Consider the following 25,021-nt stretch of genomic DNA (forward strand, 5'->3'; position numbering starts at 1 on the left):
TCTCGTGTTAGCCATTTCAGCCCTGGGAAATAGCCTCTGACTACCCACAGAATCAATGCCTCTCATCATCTTGTACATCTCTATCAGGTCACCTCTCATTTTCTGTCGCTCCAAGGAGAAAAGGCCGAGTTCACTCAACCTATTCTCATAAGGCATGCTCCCCAATCCAGGCAACATCCTTGTAAATCTCCTCTGCACCCTTTCTGTGGTTTCCACATCCTTCCTTTAGTGAGGCGACCAGATCTGAGCACAGTACTCCAAGTGGGGTCTGACCAGGGTCCTATACAACTGCAACATTACCTCTCGGCTCTTAAACTCAATCCCACAATTGATGAAGGCCAATGAACTGTATGCCTTCTTAACCACAGAGTCAACCTGCGCAGCAGCCTTGAGTGTCCTTTGGACTCGAACCCCAATATCCCTCTGATACTCTGATTGAAGAATGCCTAAGTAAGTTTGCAGAGTAAACTCTTCTCGGGCTTCCAGCGGGTACAGGTATCGATTATGATAGACGTTTCGATGACAAACTCTGCCAGAATCTACAGGGATGATGCCAGAATTTGATCCAGAAGATGGCAGAGTTTGTCATTGAAACATCGGTTATAATCAATACCTGTACCCAGCTGGAAGCCCAAGGAGAGTTTATCCATCCTATACGGATGGAGCATTAGAACCTTTTTCAAACTTACAGAGGTTTGCATGAATTGAAAAAGTATTTTAAATTTCAGTGGGAGAATCTGTAGTATGATATTGCTTAAGCTTATTTTGTGTGGATACTATGAAAATCTGATATCCCAAACCATGGGCTATTATAAAGTTGTACAGCACAGAAATGGGCTTTGACCCAACATGTCCATACCTTCCTGATAGCCCATCTACACTCATCCTACTTGCCCACAATAGAACCATCTCCTTCTATACCCTGCTTATTGAGGTTTCAGTTTCAATCTTTTATACATAGCAATTGTATCTGATTCCACCACCTTCTCTGGCAGTGTGTTTCAGATATAACTGCCTTGAATGGAAATAAAACTGTAACTTCAAATCACCTTTGTATATTCTTCCTTTTATTATAACCCTTTCCCCTCTAATTTTAGATAACAACTGCCATAGGAAAAAAAGATTTTAATTATTTACCCTACCTATACATCTCATAATCTTAGATACTCCTATTAAGTCACCTCTCATCTTCCATTGTTCCAGAAAAAACAAGTCTAACCTAACCAATCTCTCCCCATAACTGAAGTCCACCAAAGACTCTAAAGTCCTCCAAATTCAGACAGAGAAATAACAGATTAAGTTTAATTGGAAAGCTGTGAGGTGGTTCACTTTGGGATGCACCAATGGTCAAAGTCATTTGGATCATATTTCTTCCCCATGCTGATGCTTGGTCTGTGTAACTGAACCTCTTGACCATGTATGCATGCTTTTATGAAATTAGTTGCTGCTACATGATTGGATGATTAGATATTTGTGTTAGCGAGCAGGTGTACTTAATAAAGTGGCCACTAGATGTATAAGAAGAGGTCTTTTTATCAGGGTATGAATGTCAATTGCAATACAGTATAGATTTAAGCAGGTGAGTTATGTTTAAATAGGTTTATCAGGCATTTATTTTACACATAGAAGAATAGGTGAGGAACACTCTGTCACAGGAAACATTGGAAGGCGAATAGATACACTTATGTAGAATTTAGCCAGGCAGGGGATGGAAGAATATCGACCAGACAGGCAGGCAGATGGGATTATCTTAAATTGGCATAGTGATTAGTACAGATATTGTGAATCAAAGAGCCTGTTCCTATGTTGTATGTTCTATGTTCCATCTTGGTGAATCTCCTCAGCACCCTCTCCTTATCTCCTGTTATCAAGGGCAAATGGGAGAATTAAGCACTCTCATGAGTAAAAGGTGTTCACATCTCTTGGACTAAGGACAAGTTACTTAATACAGAGGCCTGCCCAGTTCTTCTGGTATGAGAATTAACAAAGTAAATGAAAACAAAATATATTTTGGGCAACACACTGTGTAGTGTAAGCTGGGGCCCCAGTGCCCCACAGCTAGGAGGTCAGCTGAGCAATAATATTTGCTATTCTGCAGGATTTATTGTCTTCCCTTCAAGCATTAGAGATTATTGATGGTTTTGACTATGAAAAATAGCACTTTCTCGGCAGATGTCCTCTTGCACTTATGTAGATTTTTGAGCAAAAACTGGAATCTAGCCAATGTTTGAGAAATGTATGAAGCTCATGGCAATTTAATAGTTGACCATTACTAATATGAGCAGGCTATTCAAGAAAACGCAACACTATATAACCAGTCACTAGTGAAAAACCTTTCACTAGGATTATTGGCATTATAGTAAATGAGTGTATGGTGTATTCATTAATATATAAGTAAATAGCCAGCCTATACTGATGACTTGCACAACAAACATTGTAGTAAGGTGAATAGGTCATTTTACAAGGTGAACTTGATCATAGAAAAAGACACCTGAAAACAAAGCTGGTAAAGAATCAATAAGGTGAAATACATCTGGCGATCTGCAACTGCAGCCTGCCTGGCAGTTGTCCTTACAGCTCTCCACTGTGATTTTTTTAGAATGTATATTTAATACATTTCTCTGCAGTATCCAGGCAAAAGAAATCTGTGTGCAGTCTGGTTAATGAAACAGATGTTTTATGCCTAGCAATAGATGGTTGTTTCAACTAAGATAGTCAAATCTTACTATATTGTCATGGAATTTAGAAACAATAAACTCCAGATATGGTTAAAACATGTAGCAATATGGTCATACACTTTTGACATTTTTGAACAAAAATCTAAATGCCTTCCCTGTAGTCATGCTTGCTCTCACAAAATCAAAATACCATGCTTTTCTCTGAAATACTTGGCTTCTAATCAAAAAGAAATCAATCAGTATCAAAAGGAATTCTCTTCAGAAGGAATGGATAGATTAACTTTATACAATATACCGATTGCCCATTAGTGTTTCGAATGTTCAGAAGTGTAAGTTGGGTAGATGTAAATGGCACTAGAGATTAGAGCAATCCAGTTATTTCCATGGAGAGATGAATGCGTTAAGTAGGCTTTCAGCAGAAGTAACAGAGACTGAAACGATTAGCCTTCACAAAGGTCTGGTTACGAATGGGATCAGTGTTCTTGAACATCTCAAATATAAACATTGGAAACGTGAGGATATATCCATATGTTTTATTTTAACCAGTTTTGAAGTTAGGGAATATACAGTATGCAGATCACTTCATAAAATATTTGTTTGAAATAACTTTCTTCTTCATTTATTCTAAATGGATTAACATCTCCTGCAGAAAAAAAAGAAGGGAAATTGAGATGAACAAGTTAAGACTCTGTATATTTATGTTCCAAAATATTACTACAGGGCTGGTGTAATAGAAGACATGTAATAAAATAATGATCGGAATGTAGCACTTAAAAATAATAGGTGTTCTCTTATGTGTTGAGGCATCACGCATCAACGTTGATGATGATGTAACAAAATGTTTGTAATAAATTCTGTTTGTCACACAATCTGCCAGCACATTATTCCCAATATATACTGTTTATTTTTCATATTTATAATTGCAGATATCATTCCAGTTCACTTGAGCACATTAAAGCACATGGCAGTAGATAATATACACTCTGTATGACAGGGCATTCCAGAAACAGATGGAACCCCATGCTTTGAGCTGTGAAGGATGAATGGTGAAAGCTACATATGAATTTGGATTCAAAAGCATATGTTGAAATTGGAAATATAAGGGAAAAAATACCAGCTTTCACCTCCAGAGAATTTGCAGCTAAACTGATTGTCAGCTTGCAAAAAAAAATCCAATAATTGTCACGTGTTCACCACTAACTCAGTGAGTGAACAGAGTAGAACAAATAAAAATGATTAAAACTATATTTAGTCATAGACCACTACAGGACAAAAATGAGACCTTCAGCCCATCTAGTCCATGCTAGCATGGTTGCCTAGTCCCATCAACCTGTACCTGGACCATTGTCCTTCATACCTTTTCATTCATGTGTATATCCAAACTTCTCTTTAATGTTACAATTGCACCTGTATCTGCCACTTCCGCTAGCAGCTCATTCCACACTTGCACTGCCCTCTGAGATAAGAAGTTAACCCCCCAATTCCTCTTGAATATTTATGACCTCTTGTTCTATTCTCACCCAACCTGAGGGGAGATTGCCTAAACATTCACCTTTTCTGTACCCCTCATAATTTTGTATGCCTCGATCAAATCACTCCTTATTCTCCTGTGTTCCAGGGAATAAAGTCTTAACCTATTCAACCTGCATCTGTAAATCAAGTTCTCAAGTGCGAGCAATATCCATGTAACTTTTCCCTGCACTCTTTTCAGAGAAAAGTGCACAGTTGCAGATTGGCAGGAGTGATGTTATAGACATCACAGAATCATGGCAGAGAGATTATAGCTGAGAGCATAATGTCCAAGGATACACATTGTATCGAAAGGATAGGCAGGAAGGCAGAATGGGTGGTGTAGCTCTGTTAGTAAAGCAATGAAATTAAATCATTAGAAAGAGGTGACATAGTGGTGGAAGGTGTTGAATCATTAGTGATAGGAACTGAAAGCATGAAAAGACTTTGCTGGGAGTTGTATACAGAACCCCCGAAATAGAAGTGAGGATGTTTTCTACAGTGGTGTAGCCTAAGACCAGAGGACACAGCCTCAGAACAGAGAGTCATCCTTTTAGAATGGAGATGAGGAGAAATTTCTTTAGCTAAAGGGTAGTGAATCTGTGGAATTCTTTGCCACAGGCATCTGTGGAGGCCAAGTCTATATGTATAGTTAAGATAGAGGTTGTATTATTTGAGGCATATATTATTCTTTTAGCCAAACAAGGTAAAGATCCAACAGAGTATTCTTCGTATAGGCCGATTTCTTTGTTAAATGTTGATGTTAAAATTTTGGCTTGTAGATTGGAGAATATTTTACTTTCTATTATTTCTGATGACCAAACCAGTTTTATTAAAAATCGTCTTCCCTTTTTTAATATACAGCACCTATTTAATATCTTATATTCACCCTCAATTGGGACTCCTGAATGTGTCATTTCTCTTGATGCAGAGAAAGCGTTTGATCGGTTGGAGTGGAATTACCTTTTTGCGGTTTTAGAAACGTTTGATTTTGGACAAAGTTTTATTTCTTGGATTAAATTGTTATACTTATGCCCCACTGCTTCTGTTTTGACTAACTCTCAGCAATCCCAGTCTTTCAGCGTTAAACGTGGCACCCGTCAAGGATGCCCTTTAAGTCCCTTCCTTTTTGATTTGGCTATACAGCCACTGGTGATTGCGTTTCAAAGCTGTCCTGAACTGACGGGGATTTGGAGGGGAGGTGTTGAACATAAAGTTTCTCTTTATGCCGACAATCTTTTACTTTTTGTATCAAATCCGTCCAGTTCCTTATCTCCAATGTTTTTACTTCTTAATCAATTCAGCCGGCTTTCTGGTTATAAACTTAATTTACATAACAGTGAACTCTAACCAATTAATAGAGAAGCACAAGCATTAGTATTTCATGACCTCCCTTTTAAAGTGGTTAATAATCAATTTACTTACCTTGGTATTACAGTAACAAGGAACTGCAAGAATCTTTATCAAGAAAATTTTGCTAATCTTTTAATTCCTACAAAACAGAGTTTGACACAATGGTCACCCCTATCTGTGTCTCTGGTAAGTCGAATTAATGTTATTAAAATGTATATCCTTCCTAAATTTTTATACTTATTTCAGTCTTTACCAATTTTTATTTCTAAAGCTTTTTTTTGATTCGTTAGATTCCATAATTTTGTCCTATCTATGGAAGGGCAAACGTTCTAGACTCAATAAGGTTTACCTTCAAAGATCTAAAAAAGGTGGTATGGCTTTGCCTAACTTCTATTTATATTATTGGGCACTCTATTAAGGATCTCTCTATTTCTGCACTTCTTGGATCTGCACTTCCTTGTCACTTGCCTAGACTAATTGTTAATCCTCTTGTTAGACATACTCTGAGAATATGGGTTCAGTTTAGAAAATATAATGGCCTTCATGGTTTCTCTCTCTCTAGCCCTATCTTACATAATCATCTTTTCCTACCTTCTATGCAAGACTCAACATTTCATGATTGGTATAGAAAGGACATTAGGTGTTTTGAAGATTTTTTCATTGATAATCGTTTTGCAACTTTTCAACAACTGGCTGTTAAGTTTAATCTACCTAACACCCATTTCTTTACATACCTTCAAATTAGACATTTCATTAACCCTTTATTATCTAATTTTCCTGAGATGCCCGAGAAAAACATTGTGGACCTGTTTCTTTGTATTAATCCATTGGGTAATGAGCACTTAGCTCATCATGTAAGTTCCAACTATTTGAACACATAAGAACACAAGAAAGTACTGTGGATCCAAGTTAATTGGGTGATCAGTTAATTGGGGCAGCTGCTTCTTTGGGACAACTCTCAAAGAACAAAAACAAATCAAGAATATAGCTGGGATTCCCTTAAATTATTTGGGACTCTATGCCACAGTCAGTTCCTGCACTTGTGTGGCTGTTAGACACTACACCGTGGTTAGAGCGAACAGTTGCGTCAGATGTGTGCCTTTTGTGTTACGTTATCTATTTTGGCTTACAGGTGCCAATTCAAAATGCAGCGATTTTTGATTTTTTTTTAAAATTTTGACTTTTAAAACATTTTTGAGACCCTTGTCATGAAAAGATTTAACACTGGCCAAAATAAAATACCCACTGGACCAAATTAAAGGCCATCCGCTTAAAATCACTAATTGTCAGAGTTAACTGGAGTGCCACACACTTGGTATATCAGCAAGACAGACTGCAAGAATAATGGGCATTGTGTGAGGGACAACAAGGAACATCCTAAAACAGAAGTGTGAAGGTAAGGATCCAGATGTTGAAGAGGCCCTCAAATGATGACTTCCATTGTAACCGGAGGAGATGTGCATGTCAGTGGACCAATATTAAAAGATAAGTCAAGGGAACTAGCTAGGAAGCTGGGTCATGATGATTTTAAGGCAACAGATGGTGGGTTGACTAGATGGAATTGCAGCCACCAGAATAAATTCGAGAAAGCACACAGTGAAAAAGGTAGCGCTGATGCTAAAACTGCAAAAACATGGAAGTCTACAAAACTCTTGAACTTCCTTCAAAAATTTTGTGCGGTTGTTATCTATAATGCCAATGAAATAGGCCTCTTTTTATCATGTCATGCTGAATGGTTCCCTGTGCTACAAGCACAAAAAACTATCAAGTTCCAAGAAAACAATGGTCACATAACTGTGTTCTGTTGTTCAAATATATCGGGAACTGATAAAAAGAATTTGTTGGAAATTGGAAAAAGTGTTGAACCTTGATGCTACAAGGGTCCAAGAAGTATCACTAGTCAAGTACCGTACCAGCATACACTCGAAGTCCTCCATTGGTAAACATTACGAATACACAATTATATAATACTGCAATAATATTGATATTGTTCTAAATTGTTCTGCATTTCATTTAAATACATAATTTGTTACTCGAACAGTAGTTTGTTTTTTATACCTTTTTAACTTTGGATGATTTGGGCAGCCGCTTAATTGGGCCAAAATATACTGGTTCTGATATGTCCCAATTAACCAGAATTGATATACTGTTACATAGAACAGTATATCACTGTACAGGTCCTTCACCCCATTACATTGTGCCAAACCTTTTAACCTACTCCAAACTCAGTCTAACTTTTCCTTCTTGCAAAGTCCTCCATTTTTCATTCATTCATGTACCTATTGAAGAGTCTTTTAAATGTCCCTAATGTATCTGCCTCTACCATCACCCCAGCAATGCATTCCACACACTTACCAGTCTCTGTGTAAAAAACCTACCTCTGTTATCTCCCCTTTACCTTCCTCCAATCGCCTTAAAATTATGCCCTCTCATATTCGCCATTCCCACCCACAGAGTGGATAGGTGCTGGCTATCCACTCTATGGAGAGCTGGATGAGGCCACTAGCAGTCCCCACCCCAAGCCTGCCCCACTATTCATTATGATCATGATGGATGTATGTTAGCCTCGACTCCTCTTTTGTGGCAGTTCCCTTTAACCCTTAATTCTCCCATATTTCAAATACTTATCTATCTCCACCTCAAAAATGATCTGGTCTTATTGGAGTATAAAGTTGCATTGTTTGCTGTGTAACCAAAACTATGTAGTCAGCTTTGTGTTTGCTATTTGCTATGTATGTATCCAATTTAGTAGGAGAATGAAATCTCTGTATTGCCTCTGTACTATTGAACACATCAGTGACTTAAGAATGTAGCCAAGTAAGAAGATAATGGTCTGTTAATGAGAGGCTAGCTAAGAGATAACTGTGGCCAGGGATGAGGGAACACATGGCCCAAAAAGTAGATTAGAGCATACAGCCTTGTGGGGATCCAGTGCTCAGTGTGATGGAGCTACATAGAGCTTAGAAAATAGAGGGCTATGGGTAAAGCCTAGGTAGGGACATGCTTGGCACAGCTTTGTGGGCCAAAGGACCTGTATTGTATTGTATGTTTTCTATGTAATGAGGGCCTGCAGATTATGGAACCTGATAGGGAGGGAAGGTGGACATAGATAATAGACAATAGGTGCAGGAGTAGGCCATTTGGCCCTTCAAGCCAGTACCGCCATTCAATGTGATCATGGCTGATCATCCACAATCAGTCCCCTGTTCCTGCCTTCTCCCCATATCCCTTCACTATCTTTAAGAGCTCTAACTCTTTCTTGAAAGCATCCAGAGAATTGGCCTCCACTGCCTTCTGAGGCAGAGCATTCCACAGATCCACAACTCTCTGGGTGAAAAAGTTTTTCCTGAACTTTGTTCTAAATGGCCTATCCCTTATTCTTAAACTGTGGCCTCTGGTTCTGGACTCCCCCAACATTGGGAACATGTTTCCTGCCTCTTGCATGTCCAAACCCTTAATAATCTTATATGCTTCAATCAGATCCCCTCTCATCCTTCTAAATTCCAGTGTATACAAGCCTAGTCACTCCAATCTTTCAACATATGGCAGTCCCGCCATCCTGGGAATTAACCTTGTGAGCCTACGCTGCATTCCCTCTATAGCAAGAATGTCCTTCCTCAAATATGGAGACCAAAACTGAACACAATACACCAGGTGTGGTCTCAGCAGGGCCCTGTACAACTGCAGAAGGACCTCTTTGCTCCTATACAGGTACTTAACTCCCTTTGTTATGAAAACCAACATGCCATTAGCTTTCTTTACTGCCTGCTGTACCTGCATGCTTACTTTCAGTGACTGATGTACAAGAATACCCAGATTTCGTTGTACTTCCCCCTTTTCCTAACTTGACACCATTCAGATAGTAATCTGCCTTCCTGTTTTTGCCACCAAAGTGGATAACCTCACATTTATCCACATTAAACTGCATCTGCCCACTCACCCAACCTGTCCAAGTCACCCTGCATTCTCATAACATCCTCCTCATATTTCACACTGCCACCCAGCTTTGTGTCATCTGCAAATTTGCTAATGTTACTTTTAATCCCTTCATCTAAGTCATTAACGTATATTGTAAACAGCTGTGGTCCCAGCACTGAGCCTTGCGGTGCCCCACTAGTCACTGCCTGCCATTCTGAAAAGGACCTGTTAATCCCTACTCTTTGTTTCCTGTCTGCCAACCAATTTTCTATTCATGTTAGTACCACTTCTTGGAAGCAAATAATGGAGAGGGGTAGGGAAGATGGGAATGGTGAGAGGAAGAGGACTTTGTGGAAGGAGAGTTGGTAGAGGAGGGGAAAGAACTAGGTGATGGGGGGGGGTGAGTGCTGGAGATAAAAAAGAGATAAATGGGGTGCAGTTTTCCTGACATTAGAGAATTCAATATTCACACCATTGCATTGTTAATTGTCCAAGTAGAATAGGAGGTACAGTTCCTTTTGTTTGGTCTTGGCCTCATCCTGACAGAGGACAGTCATGCTGGTGTGGGGATGAGGAGAGGAATTAAAATGGCAGCCAACCAGAAGATCCAGATGGCTATGGTGGACAAAATGTATCTTTTTTTTTTGCTTTTCTCTTTTCTTTTTCTCTATTTTTTCTATATAATTCGAGTTGATAACACTAAGAGATCTGTATAGCCCCAGATAAAACTCTAGGCAACCTGCTGATTGTTATGATGGCAGGGAAACATCCAGGCCCCAGAGAGCAAGGAGATCCCAGCATGCATTACACCACCTTGACTAATTTCCATGTACTTTACCTTAGAGATCATCCTAAAGAGCAACAAGCTGCTTCCCAAAACCTGGCAACACAGTGTACAGTTCGATCTTTAGCAACTCCATTTGGTAGGATTCCTATTGCCTTAAAATTTGTACAGGAAATTTCTGTTACTCAGAATTCTTGGTGGGGCCAGTCTGGACGATTTTCTAGACTATTACTTATAATTCCAATTAGTACTCCAACACGCTTTTTTAAAAGATGTTACCTAGTAGTACAATAGATTTTTCCAGTGAACCTGATAAGTTTAATGGGAATGTGGGAAAAGGTGTCCTGGTGAGCTTAAAAAGAGCTCAGACATCAGGGTCCCATTGTGTTTCAAGAAAATGTGGGAAACAAAATTATCTGAGATTCAAGGTAACATAGTAACCAGAGCCTTTGGGAATTAAAGAAAACATGTGAACCGGGGTTCTAGTGTGTTAAAGGGAGCACAAAACCGGAGCCTGTGTATTTAAGAGAGCACAACAATCTGGATCCTATTCCATAAAAGAGGGCACGAGAACTGGAACCCTGATGTGTTGAGGACAACACAGTCAACACTCTCTGTGTTTAAAGGGAGTACAGGAATCAGGTTCCCAGGGCCCTGCTTCGTGAAAGAGAAGGAAAGAACCAGGGGCCTGATATGTTAAAGGGAATGCACAAACCAGGGGCCCGGTATGTTAAAGGGAATGCACAAACCAGGGGCCCGGTATGTTAAAGGGAATGCACAAACCAGGGGCCCGGTATGTTAAAGGGAATGCACAAACCAGGGGCCCGGTATTTCAAAGGGAATGCACAAACCAGGGGCCCAGTATGTTAAAAGGAATGCACAAACCAGGGGCCCGGTATGTTAAAGGGAATGCACAAACCAGGGGCCCGGTATGTTAAAGGGAATGCACAAACCAGACACCTGGTATTTCAAAGGGAATTCAGAATCCAGGGGCCCAGTATTTTAAAAGGAATGCACAAACTAGATACCTGGTATTTTACAGGGAATGCACAAACCAGGGACCCAGTATGTTAGAGGGAATGCAGAAATCAGGGATTAGATATGTTAAAGAGAATGCAGGAACGAGGGACCGAGTATGTTAAAGGGAATGCAGGAACCAGGGATTGGATATGCTAAAGAAAATGCAGGACTGAGAGACTGAGTATGTTAAAGAGAAAGCTTGAAACAGGGACATGGTATGTTAAAGGGAGCACTGAAATAAGAGCATTTTTTAAAGGGACATGTTGTCTTAACGGCAGTGCAAAAACCAGGTTCCAGTTTGGTGAAAAGAACACGTTGTTTTAAAGGGAGTCCTGAAACCAGAGTCCCAGTGTGTTGAAGAGAGTATAGGAACAGTGGTCCAAGTGTGTAAAAGGGTGTTAAAGGGAGTATAGGAATCTACACCCAATGAGCCATACCCTGAACCATTAGGATTACTGAATAATCAAAGAGCAGAGTATTGGAACATTATTTGATTACCTTTAATTGCTCCCCCTTTATATTGAGCTTCTATAATCAATGTTTTGTACCAGAAATAGGATTGTTTCATGAGCAAGTTTATTCAAGGTGAGTTGGAAAGGCTATAAATGGCGATAGGATTTTATTTATCTGAATTAATGTAACTATGAGTAGCAAGTTCATCAAGATGAGTATTATGAACAATACCTTAAATCTTCTTTAAATGTTCTGAAAACATCTCCCACTGATAAATGTTCCTTACCCTAATATTGATCTGTTCAGCATTTGTGCTGGTAGAACTATTGGGATTCTCCAATCCTCCATGAATGATTACTTCATTCCACAAGGTTCCCCTGATACGATTTGAACTTTATTTATGGCATTCCATTTTGTTTGTTGTCTGAGTCAGTCAATCTACTTTTAACAATATTGTGCATGTTTTAAAATCTTGGAGCTTTATTGATTTTGTTTAGAACATATAATTCATGCATGCGTCCTTCTGCAACCTGTATATGCTTCATGACAAAGGAAACATGTTATTTCACAGTTTTTTTACTGAATTAAACAAAATCCATCCCAGAAACCATGCTCACCACTTCAATTTACATTGCCTCCATTTTGCAATCTTTATTGCTATCAGAACATGCTGTATCTCAAGAGCATTTGTTAAAATAAATTAGCATATACAAAGAGCTTATTCTCACTTGTTAAGGTGGTATATTTGATTAGTTCCTACCAACAGAAGTGTGGGTGGCTTAATTATATTGTATGTGCTGATATAAAATGTTGCTATCAGAATCTGCCACCTTCCTCAACACAGTAAAACGAAGCTCTGCTGTGCCAGTGCATGAAGTGCTCCAATACTTCCCAATCAGATGTTATTGCTGCAATGTTTGAAGGCGCTGTTATATTTTCCTTATTTATATGCAAGAATTGGCCCTTAAGATAGATAACAAGCATCTGCCTAGCCTTAGGATGTGTTCAAAGCAACAAGCTGTTAATTCTAATGTGGTAGAGCTCAGTTGCCAAAAGGATATTTGTTTAAAAATCACTATCACTGACAGTATTCAAATATTCAAAAGTCAAAAATTGAAGGTGACAAATTCCATTGGAGAAAAACAATGTTTCCAATGTCTGAAATTGGCTTAAATCAGGTGAGTTTTCAAACACTTACATTACATCTGATTTTCTTTTCTTGACAATGACTGAAATATTTTTAAAAAAATACTTAGCATATTTATTAAGGAGTTTTGATACTGTTTGTATTTATTTTACATAGGCTGTTTTTTTTTAAATTTCAGTGCTTGAGATTGTTCTGAAATTTGCTTTGCCTTTTTGGTCACTGTAACTCAGCTGCAAATCTGTTGGATACAGCCATGGAATCTTCACTTCATTTTTCTGCATTTTGGCCTAATGCTGAGTTTCCATTGTTCTTGGCTGGAATAGGATAAATACTGCCTAGGGCTCATATAGCGAGGCTTGTTTATCATTCATTTATTGTTCACTAATAAATATATATATATAATACAGTCCATCATGAAGCTGGCAAAGTTCACAACCCTCTGCAGCTCTGAAGATAGTCAGAAAATTATGGGGTAGGGTGACTGCAGATGCACCCTCACAGCACAGTTTATTCTCTCCACATTCCCATCACATCCCATCCCACAGATTCCACCACTCATGTGCATGCTATGCTGGCCAGTTAGCTACCAATCCACACACTGCTGGGGTGTGAGGGGAACCCAGAGCACCTATGTGGTCACAGGGAGAACATGATAAATCCACACAGGCAGGGCTGAACCTTGGTGGCTGGAGCTGTTCCACTGTGTTGTCGGTAACCATTCTACAAGTGCAATTCCCATTGAAGCAACTCGAGTTTGGGGTCTGCATGTTATTTGCAGTGCCAAGAAGAGGCAAGGTCAAGGTGTGTTAGTCTTAATGAGTGAAACTGCAATGGGCTGCAATTCAAAGCACGAGATCTTAAAAATAATCAATTCCACCTCAACAAACTAGGTAATTGAATTTTACTATACCATTTGGCCAATGCCCTTTGCTTTACTAGGTCTATAGAAGTCACAGTTCCACAAGAGCTAATGACCTGGCACTAGGTGAATGGGTCTGACAAAAATTCTTAACATCGTATACTCAAGTGGGTCTGCGATTCTTGGGGCACTAGAGGAGATGCCATTCTTTGGATGAGGCTGCTTCATTTCTTCGATTCTGAGTAGTGTACGGTATTCTCCATGAGATGCAAGATATTGGTAACAGCTTAAAAAAAAATCACTTAGAGCCATATAGGATGGAAACAGGCCCTTTGGCCTAATTGGTTGATGCTGATCAAGATCTCCATCTGAAATAGTCCCATTTTCCCATTTTTGACCCATACTCTTCTCAATGCTTCCTGTCTATATAACCATCCCTTTATATCAGGGGTTCGCAACTTGGAGTCCACAGACTCCTTCTTTAATGGCTTTGCACTATGGTACAAAAAAGGTAAGGAACCCATCTTAAATGTTGTTAATGTGACCACCTCCTCTGGCAGTTTGTTTTGTCTGCTGATCAGTCTCTGAGTGGGAATAAGTTGCCCCTAGGTTCCTATTAAATCTTTCCCCTTTCATACAGAAACATACAAAATAGTTGCAGGAGTAGGCCATTCGGCCCTTCGAGCCTGCACCGCCATTCAGTATGATCATGGCTGATCATCCAACTCAGAACCCTGTACCTGCTTTCTCTCCATAACCCCTGATCCCTTTAGCCACAAGGGCCATATCTAACTTCCTCTTAATTATAGCCAATGAACCGGCCACAACTGTTTCCTGTGGCAGAGAATTCCACAGATTCACCACTCTCTGTTTGAAGAAGTTTTTCCTCATCTTGGTCCTAAAAGGCTTCCCCTTTATCCTTAAACTGTGACCCCTCGTTCTGGACTTCCCCAATATCGGAAACAATCTTCCTGCATCTCACCTGTCCAATCCCTTTAGAATTTTATACGTTTCAATAAGATTCCCCCCTCAATCTTCTAAATTCCAGTGAGTATAAGCCTAGTCGATCCAGTTTTTCTTCATATGAAAGTCCTGCCATCCCAGGAATCAATCTGGTGAACCTTCTCTGTACTCCCTCTATGGCAGGAATGTCTTTCCTCAGATTAGGAGATCAAAACCGCACACAATATTCTAGGTGCGGTCTCACCAAGGCCTTGTACAACTGCAGTAGAACCTCCCTGCTCCTGTACTCAAATCCTTTTGCTATGAATGCCAACATACCATTTGCCTTTTTCACCGCCTGCTGTACCTGCATGCCCACCTTCAATGACTGATGTACAATGACACCCAGGTCTCGTTGCATCTCCCCTTTTCCTAATCAGCCACCATTCAGATAATAATCTGTTTTCCTGTTCTTGCAACCAAAGTGGATAACCTCACATTTATCCACATTAAATTGCATCTGCCATGAATTTGCCCACTCACCCAACCTATCCAAGTCACCCTGCATCCTCTTAGCATCCTCCTCACAGCTAACACCGCCACCTAGCTTTGTGTCATCCACAAACTTGGAGATGCTGCATTTAATTCCCTTGTCTAAATCATTAATATATATTGTAAACAACTGGGGTCCCAGTACTGAGCCTTGCGGTACCCCACTAGTCACTGCCTGCCATTCTGAAAAGGTCCCGTTTACTCCCACTCTTTGCTTCCTGTCTGCCAACCAATTCTCTATCCACATCTATACCATACCCTCAATACTGTGTGCTTTAAGTTTGCACACTAATCTCCTGTGTGGGACCTTGTCAAAAGCCTTTTGAAAATCTAAATATACCACATCCACTGGCTCTCCCCTATCCACTCTACCAGTTACATCTTCAAAAAATTCTATAAGATTCATCAGACATGATTTTCCTTTCACAAATCCATGCTGACTTTGTCCGATGATTTCACCTCTTTCCAAATGTGCTGTTATCACATGTTTGATAACCGACTCTAGCATTTTCCCCACCACCGATGTCAGACTAACTGATCTATAATTCCCCGGTTTCTCTCTCCCTCCTTTTTTAAAAAGTGGGGTTACATTAGCCACCCTGCAATCCTCAGGAGCTAATCCAGAATCTAAGGAGTTTTGAAAAATTATCACTAATGCATCCACTATTTCTTGGGTTACTTCCTTAAGCACTCTGGGATGCAGACCATCTGGCCCTGGGGATTTATCTGCCTTTAATCCCTTCAATTTACCTAACACCACTTCCCTACTAACATGCATTTCCCTCAGTTCCTCCATCTCACTAGACCCTCAGTCCCTTACTATTTCCGGAAGATCATTTATATCCTCCTTAGTGAAAACAGAACCAAAGTAGTTATTCAATTGGTCTGCCATGTCTTTGTTCCCTATGATCAATTCACCTGTTTCTGACTGTAAAGGACCTACATTTGTCTTGACCAATCTTTTTCTTTTCACGTATCTATAAAAGCTTTTACAGTCAGTTTTTATGTTCCCTACCAGCTTTCTCTCATAATCTTTTTTCCCTTTCCTAATTAAGCCCTTTGTCCTCCTCTGCTGTTCTCTGAATTTCTCCCAGTCCTCAGGTGTGCCGCTTTTTTTTTGCTAATTTATATGTTTCTTCTTTGGACTTGATACTATCCCTTATTTCCCTTGTCAGCCACAGGTGCACTACCTTCCCTGGTTTATTCTTTTGCAAAACTGGGATGAACAATTGTTGTAGTTCATCTATGCGATCTTTAAATGCTTGCCATTGCGTATCCACCGTCAACCCTGTAAGTATTCTTTGCCAGTCTATCTTAGCTAATTCATGTCTCATACCTTCAAAGTTACCCTTCTTTAAGTTCAGAACCTTTGTTTCTGAATTAACTATGTCACTCTCCATCTTAATGAAGAATTCCACCATATTATGGTCATTCTTACCCAAGGGGCCTCGCATGACAAGAGTGCTAACTAACCCTTCCTCATTGCTCAATACCCAATCTAGAATGGCCTGCTCTCTAGATGTTTCCTCGACATATTGGTTCAGAAAACCATCCTGCATACATTCCAAGAAATCCTCTTCCTCAGCACCGTTACCAATTTGGTTCACCCAATCTATATGTAGATTGAAGTCACCCATTATAACTACTGTTCCTTTATTGCACGCATTTCTAATTTCCTGTTTAATGCCATCCCCAACCTCACTACTACTGTTACGTGGCCTGTACACAACTCCCACCAGCATTTTCTGCCCCTTAGTGTTATGCAGCTCTACCCATATCGATTCCACATCCTCGAGGCTAATGTCCTTCCTTTCTATTGCGTTAATCTCCTCTCTAACCAGCAATGCTACCCAACCTTCTTTTCTTTCCTGTCTATCCCTCCTGAATATTGAATATCCCTGGATGTTGAGCTCCCATCCCATCCATAGGTTCACCCTGAACCTATGCCCTCTAATTCTTGGTCCCAATTCTGGGAAAAGGACTTTCCATTCATCTTTTCTATGCTCCTGATGATTTTATACACCTTTATAATGTTACGCCTCATTCTCCTACACTCCTGTGAACAAAATCCCAACCTGCTCAGCTTTCTCCCTCGAGTCCCACTGTGCTTCTCAAGTCAAAGGAAACAACATTAATTTCTGGAGTAACTAAAAACAGATCTGGAGTATGGTAATTATTAAATGAAGTCACGTTACTCAGGATTGTCCTGGAGCATATCACGTACCCTGAAATGCTGTCTGTAATGCACAGTGGGAGTGCTGTGAAGCCACATTATGTTTCCCTATTTTATAGCATGAGGTGCAGGCTAAGCCTGGTCAAAATGGGATGGGAGTGGGGATGAGGGAAAACAAGTGCCCTATATGTCCTGCTTTGCAGGCAAGAGCTGTGGATCTCTGTTAGCTTGGTATATGGTGGGAACGCAGAATGTCAGCTTCCAGAGAACATCCAACTGATTATATCTACTTCAGACAACTGGCTCATAGCAGCATTCAGTGGGCAACAATCTGCTTCAGGTTACTAGCCCTTCTGTTAACATGTTCTTCCCTCCCTCATTAACAAAGACCTCCATCACACAATAGTTGCCCTTATTTTGTGTCTCAGCCATTTTGCTGGGAAGTGTCAGAACCAGGTCATTTACAGCTGGCCATTTCAATGATTTGGATTTGGGAGCAAGCTAGGTGCAGGAATATAATTTGAAAGATCCATTGTAAACGACCTGGGCTATTTGATGACTGGGAAACATTGAGTGATTGTACGTTCTCCCTGTGGCAGCACGAGTCTTCTCTGGGTGCCAGGATAAGGAATTCTTGGAACTGACACTCAGAAAACTGGGGATGCTAGAAGTTTGAACGCAGGACATAGAACATTACATCATGGTACAATCACTTTGATCCACGATGTTCTTCCAACTTTTAACCTACTCTAAGAAATAACATGCTGGATAGTCAAAGGAGAATTAGTGGATGTTTTGTACTTGGATGTTCAGAAGGCCTTTGACAAGGTGCTTAACAAGTTAAGAGAGCCCATTGCATTACAGGAAAGATAGTAGCATGGTCAGAGGATCGACTGATTGGCAGGAGGCAAAGGATGGGAATAAGGGGAGCCTTTTCTGGTTGGCTGCCAGTGACTAGTGGTGTTCCACAGGGGCCAATATTGGGACTGCTTTTTACACTATACGTCAATGATTTGGATGACAGATTTGATGGGTTGGTTGCCAACTTTGCAGATGATATGGAGGAGGGACAGGTAGTTTTGAGGAAGCACAGATGCTACAGATGTACTTAGACGGATTAGGAGAATGGGCAAAGAAGTGGAAGCTGGAACCAGTGCTAGGAAGTGTATGATCATGCACCTTGGTAGAAAAAGTAAAAGCGTAGACTCTTTTCTAAATGGAGAGAAGATTTAAAAATCAGAAGTGGAAAGGGACTTGGGAGACCTCGTGCAGGTTTATCTAAAGGTTAATTTGCACGTTGCATTGGTGGCTAGGAAAGCAAATGCAATGTTAGCATCCATTTCACAAGGAACCAAATTTAAAAGCAAGGATGTAATATTGTGAGCAGTTTTGGGCCTCTTACCTGAGGAAGGATGTGCTGCCATTGGAGAAGGATCGAGAGAGGTTCATGAAAATGATTCCGGAATTGAAAGGCTTGTCGTACGAGGAGCTTTTGATGGCTCTGGGCCTCTACTCACTGGAGTTCAGAAGAATGAATTTGGACCTATTGAATGTTGAAAGGCCTCAATAGAGTAGATGTGGAGAGGATGCTTCCTATGGTGGGTGAGTAAGCCCAGAGGATGCAGCCTCAGAATAGAGGGACGACGTTTTGGAATTAAGATAAGGAGGAATTTCTTTAGCCAGAGAGTGGTGAATCTTTGGAATTTGTTGCCACAGGCAGCTGTGAAGGCCAAATCATCAGGTATTTTTAAGGCAGAGGTTTGATAGACTCCTGATCAGTCAAGGCACGAAGGGTTACGGGGAGAAGGCAAGAGATTGGTGCTGAGAGAGAAATGGATCAGCCATGATGAAATGGCAAAGCAGACTCGATGGGCCAAATGGCCTAATTCTGCTCCTCTATCTTATGTTCTTAATCTAACCCTTCCCTCGTACATGGCCCCCCTATTTTTCTATCATCCGTGTGCCTATCTAAGGGTTTCTTAAATAATGAATTTCTAAAATGAAAACAGAAGTGCTGAAAATAGGTTGGTTAGGCAGCATTCGTGGAAAGAAAAAAGCAGTTAATGCTTACCTTTTGTCTCATGATGCAGAAATAGCCACTGGATATTTGAATGTGATGTCAGGCACGGCAGCTCATGTCATGCCCTTCAACCATCTCACAGTGAAGACCTGCAGGCTGCATCCTGCAAAGCAGAGAGAGAAACCCCATCACAGCAGGAGACCGGGCCTGACAAGACCCATTCCCACTTCAGGCAGAAAGGAGAAGCGGAACAAGCAAATATGATAGATAACTGAGAAGTATCTTGTACCTTTGTGCAGGTAGTTTGGCTGAGAATGGCTCTTGTAAAGGAGATAATTAGTTATATGGTTTGTAATGTGACAGTTAAAATTCAGCTGATGGAAGAGTACTCTGCTGTTTCTTGAACACTGGGATTCATTACTTCGAGTACTGAATGAATTACTGGGAGTGGTTATCAATGTGCTTCTGCTGCATCAACCTCCCTGCCTGTAATTGTGCTTCATCTATTTCCTCACTCTCCTCACAGGCAGGACTGTGGCCCAGCAGTTAATGCTGGGCTTCTACAGCGCCAGCACAATCAATGTTGATTTGATTTAACGTAATGACGCATTTCACTGTGTTTCAATGTACGTGACAAATAAAGGTAATCTTTCTCTCTTCCATCCTCCTCTACATCGCCCTTTGCACATTCTGTTCATTTACTATCTAGTATTTCTGTCAGAAAATGAGTTGGACATTATTATTTTGGACCCTCTGCATCCCTATTGATACCAGTGATACAAAGGTTAATTTTATTGTCAAAGTATGCATGTAAAATACAACCCTGATATTCCTCTTCTCCAGATAGCCATGAAATACACGAAAAAAAAACACGGTTAGTTGAAAGAAAAAACATTAACCCCTCCCTACATGAAAAGGAAAACAAAACAAAACTCTCAAATCCCAAACCCCGCCCCACTAAAACTAACAAGTCGCCCTCACAGAAAACAACGACAGTAACAGCAAACCCCCAAACCCCAAACAGAAAGTGACAATAACATCAAATCCCTAACCCACTTCCTCGTAGAAAAGAACAGGGACAATAGCATCAACCCTCAAACCCCTCTCTCATGCACAAGAACTAACAGATCGCCCACACAGAAAAAGAACAACAATCAAACCCCAAATCCCCAACCCCTCCCTCTCACAAAAACTCCAGCTCACCAGTTGCCAACAAGAAAGAAAACACAGAAAACTGAAGGAGAGCAAAATAACCTACAGTCCAATAATCAGATGAATGTTAGATTTCATAAACATCCTCCCATCAGAATTGAACTCCATGAAGAGTGACCACCACGCTGCTGACCTGTGGCCTTCCCAATTCCTCAATTGTGAAATGTTTTTTAAATGTTGTTACTGCACGTGCCTCTACCACTCACTTTGTCAGCTTGCTTCACACACCCATCACCCTGTGTGAAAAACCTAACCCTCTGTGTGAAAAATCTGTTCCTCATCCAATTGCCTCTGCTTTGGAATTCCAAATGATGCAGAACCTACTATTCCTGCTAAAGGCCAGTGTTTCTTTGTGCTTAGATTCAGCTGTTATTTCACAGGGAATTTATTAGCTGTGGTTGGACAGAGAATTCCTGTTCTCTCTCACAGAGGATTAGACACCTGATCCTTTGAATACTTTGGGCAATATGAAGAATATAACACAAGAGATTCTGCAGATGCTGGAAATCCAGAATTATACATACAAAAATGCTGGAGTAACCTGGGAAAAGGATCTTGGATATTGTAAGGATGACTTACAGCAGATTGAAAAGCTTCAGCATATAGACATTGAGAAAGAGGATGTGCTGGAGCTTTTGGAAAGCATCAAGTTGGATAAGTCACCAGGACCAGATGAGATGTACCCCAGGTTACTGTGGGAGGCGAGGGAGGAGATTGATGAGTTTTTAGTAATGATCTTTGCATCATCAATGGGGACGGGAGAAGTTCCAGAGGATTGGAGGGTTGCAGATGTAGTTCCTTTATTCAAGAAAGGGAGTAGAGATAGCCCAGGAAATTATAGACCAGTGAGTCTTGCTTCAGTGGTTGGTAAGCTGATGGAGAAGATCTTGAGACATAGGATTTATGAACACTTGGAGAGGCATAATATGATTCAGAATAGTCAGTATGGCTTTGTCAAAGGCAGGTCATACCTTATGAGCCTGATTGATTGAATTTTTGAGGATGTGACTAAACACATTGATCAAGGTAGAGCAGTGGATGTAGTGTGTATGGATTTCAGCAAGGCATTTGATAAGGTACCCCATGGTAGGCTTATTGAGAAAACAAGGAGGCACAGTTTTAAGGTGCTTGGAAGTGGGTACAGAGGAGATGTAGGGTAGGTTTTTTACGTAGAGAGTGGTGAGTGCATGGAATGGGCTGCCAGCAATGGTGGTGGAGGTAGATACGATGGGGTCTTTTAAGAGATTCCTGGATAGGTACATGGAGATTAGAAAAATAGAGGGTTATGTGTAACCCTAGGTCATTTCCAAAGATGGTACATGTTTGGCAAAGCATTGTGGGCCGAAGGGCCTGTAATTGATGTAGGTTTTCTATGTTTCTAGGTCAGGCAGCATCTATGGAAATGAATAAACAGTCAAAGTTTCAGGTCAATGCCCTTTAGTTTATTCATTTGCATTGATGCTGACTGATTGGTATTTTATGTGTCGATAAAGAATTTAATTTTGGTGATGCCTGGAAACTGGGCCATTAATACATTGTAGTGTTTCTATGGTTGGGATCCGCCTGAGCAATTACCAGAATGGAAGTCCACTGGAACATACAAGATTTCCTATAGTCCCATATCACAATGGATGGCCAGAGAAACTCTTCCCCTCTACCTTAGAAAAGGGTGCCTTTTTTCCCTGCAGTCATACATCGCCCCTTTTATTCCATCTTGTTGTTTTTATTGCTGAACCTCCCAGATACTTCCCCTAAGCTCTAGGGCCTGGAGACTGCCAGCAGGCACTGGGCTCCATTAAGCTTACCGGCTGAGACGTCAGGACCTCAGTGCAGAATGATGTTCAATTACCTACGGATATGATCAGCTTGAGAGGGCACAGAAGGTTCACAAGGATGTTGCCAGAACTGGAGGGGCTGAGTCTATTTTCTCTGGAGGAAAAGAAGCTGAATTAGGAGGGTAGAGGAATCTAAAACTGGAGGGGATAGGTTTAAGATGAGAAGGGAAATATTTACAGAGGGCCTGGGGAGCAGGTTTTTCACACAGAGGGTGAAGCAAGCTGACAAAGTGAGTGGTAGAGACCTGTGCAATTACAGCATTTAAAAGGCATTTGGATGGCTACATAAATAGGAATGGCTTAGAGAGAGATGAGTCAAACTCAAGCAAATAGAATTAGTGTTGATACACTCCTTGGTCAGCATTGATGAATTGGGCCAATAGACCTGTTTCTGTGCTGCATAATTCAATTACTCTATAGTTATGGTGTCAGAGATGGCATCCCTTGGCATATCTCTCCACACCGCAGTACCTAGCTCAAAAGTTAATGAGGACAACATCTCATTTATCATTCTTTGGATTCTGAATGATGACATTCAGCTTTTCCCAAAGAGAAAATTCCTGTCACCTTTTATGTTTGAATAAAGTGACAAACATTGATTAGAGCTTGTTTGGTTCACGTAGTCACAAGAAAAGGATGGAGTGAAAACTATGGGAGTAGACCAGAAAGGTGGCACGTGAGGGGAACTGGAGAGTAAGCTTATAAACAGTGTTTTCATAAAGGTGGGCGACCAGCGGGATCCTGCAACACCCATTGCTGGGACCTTTATCTGTGAAACTTGCCGTGAGTGGGGCCAGACAAGTTTGCAGATGATACTAAAATTGGGACAGCGCTGTATAAGAATAAAGAGCAGACAGATGCAAAGCATGGAACCAGAGTACCAAGCAGACAAAAGATTTTGAGTATTGTGGTTCAATGTGGATGATAAGGCTGGGACAAGAAACCAGTGGAAGTGTATTATGAATGGTGATAAATGACAGTGTTCAACACAGGAAGGAGATGTGGGATTAGGCAAGAAGTCTTTGCTGAATCCACCAACAGTGAAATGGATTACCACGGTTAGGGAAAGGAATTTGACCCATGATCTACAGAAGACTGTGGTCACCCAGAATAATTGCACAATTCTATTATCCTAGTTTTCCGATACTTCACAGCTCATTTGCTAAAGTTGCAGCAGCTATGAAAGTTCACCTTGAATGTCTGGTAACAATGTAGTCAACAGAACCTGAGGTTTAAAATTAGCAGGGTAATCAGAAGCCATGGTAGAGCAGGGAATTTGTTAAGGGCATTGATTAAAGCAGTTGTTATTATTGCCCCTTAATGTGTCGAAAGATGTTTTTTGGGATGTTAATATTGCTTTTGAAATACAAGGTTGATAAGCCTCATACAGGCCCCACAGTGAAAGAATTTCCTTAGTGTAAAAGATAAATTAAAGAGCAAAAGAAATATTAAATCACCAATGATTACTAAAAAAATACCTATTTATAGTTAAATACACACAGAAAAACAACAGGACTGTGGCGGCTCATTTCCTAGCGTATGCGAACCGACTCACAATTAGATAGCCTACGGGGGTTTGCGAGCACAGAGCTTTGGAGCCTCTTCGCCATGGGGGGCCGGTTGACAGAGGCTTAAAAGTGAGGCTGAAGTTTTCGAATAAAGTTTTTCCTTCGACTGCAGTTACCGACTCCGTGTCGTAATTTTAGCGCTGCGTGTAGCACACCGCTACAATTGGTGACCCCGACGGTCCAAACGATTTTTGGACCAGAAATGACCGACGCCGCCTCTGTTCATGCTGTTTCGTTGAAACTGCCGGGTTTCTGGACACAGCGCCCGGACCTATGGTTCCAGCAAGCCGAAGCCCAATTCCACGTTCGCCGGATCACCTCAGAAGACACCCGCTACTACTACGTGGTGGGCTCCCTCGACCAGGACACAGCTGCCCAGGTCGCGGAGTTCGTACAGTCGCCCCCGGCAGACGGCAAGTACACGGAATTCAAAGCCCTGCTCCTCAGGACTTTCGGACTCTCACGGCGCGAGCGGGCTGCCCGTTTACTGCACCTGGATGGCTTGGGCGACGGACCTCCATCGGCTTTAATGAACGAGATGTTGTCTCTGGCCGAGGGACACACAGGCCTCATGTTTGAGCAGGCATTCCTGGAGCAGCTGCCCGAGGACATACGCCTGCTGCTGTCCGACGCGGATTTCAGTGACCCCCGGAAGGTGGCAGCCCGGGCGGACTTGCTGTGGAACGCCAAAAATGTGAGCGGGGCGTCCATCGCACAGATCTCCCAGCCACGCTCCCGGCAGCAAACCAGTCCAGGCCCGGCCGCAGAGCCCACTAACCCCCGGCCTAATGACCACTGGTGCTTCTACCACCAGCGGTGGGGCGCAGAAGCCCGCCGTTGCCGCCCGCCCTGCAAGTTCCCGGGAAACGCCAGGGCCAGCCGCCGCTGATGGCTACGGCGGCTGGCCATCGGGATAGCCTCCTGTATGTGTGGGATAGAAGGTCGGGACGCCGGTTTTTGGTCGATACTGGGGCTGAGATCAGCGTTTTACCTCCGAC

At 41.3% G+C, this 25,021-nt stretch overlaps 1 long non-coding RNA gene across 2 annotated transcripts in view; it reads right to left on the reverse strand.

Annotated features, from left to right (window-relative positions):
- Positions 1-2,428: 2,428 nt before the first annotated feature.
- LOC132396315 (uncharacterized) overlaps positions 2,429-25,021 on the reverse strand; it is a 118,852-nt gene continuing 96,259 nt past the window's right edge. Inside the window, exons 3-4 of one of the 2 annotated variants that reach the window (XR_009512947.1) lie at positions 19,460-19,571; positions 2,429-3,321 (exon numbers count right to left, since the gene is read on the reverse strand). This is a non-coding gene — a long non-coding RNA (uncharacterized LOC132396315). Of the gene's footprint in view, positions 3,322-12,035; positions 12,157-19,459; positions 19,572-25,021 lie in introns of those variants that run through there. The other variant, XR_009512946.1, reaches the window with a different exon arrangement.

Source organism: Hypanus sabinus, chromosome 7, assembly GCF_030144855.1.
Source record: "Hypanus sabinus isolate sHypSab1 chromosome 7, sHypSab1.hap1, whole genome shotgun sequence".
Lineage (NCBI taxonomy): Eukaryota > Metazoa > Chordata > Chondrichthyes > Myliobatiformes > Dasyatidae > Hypanus > Hypanus sabinus.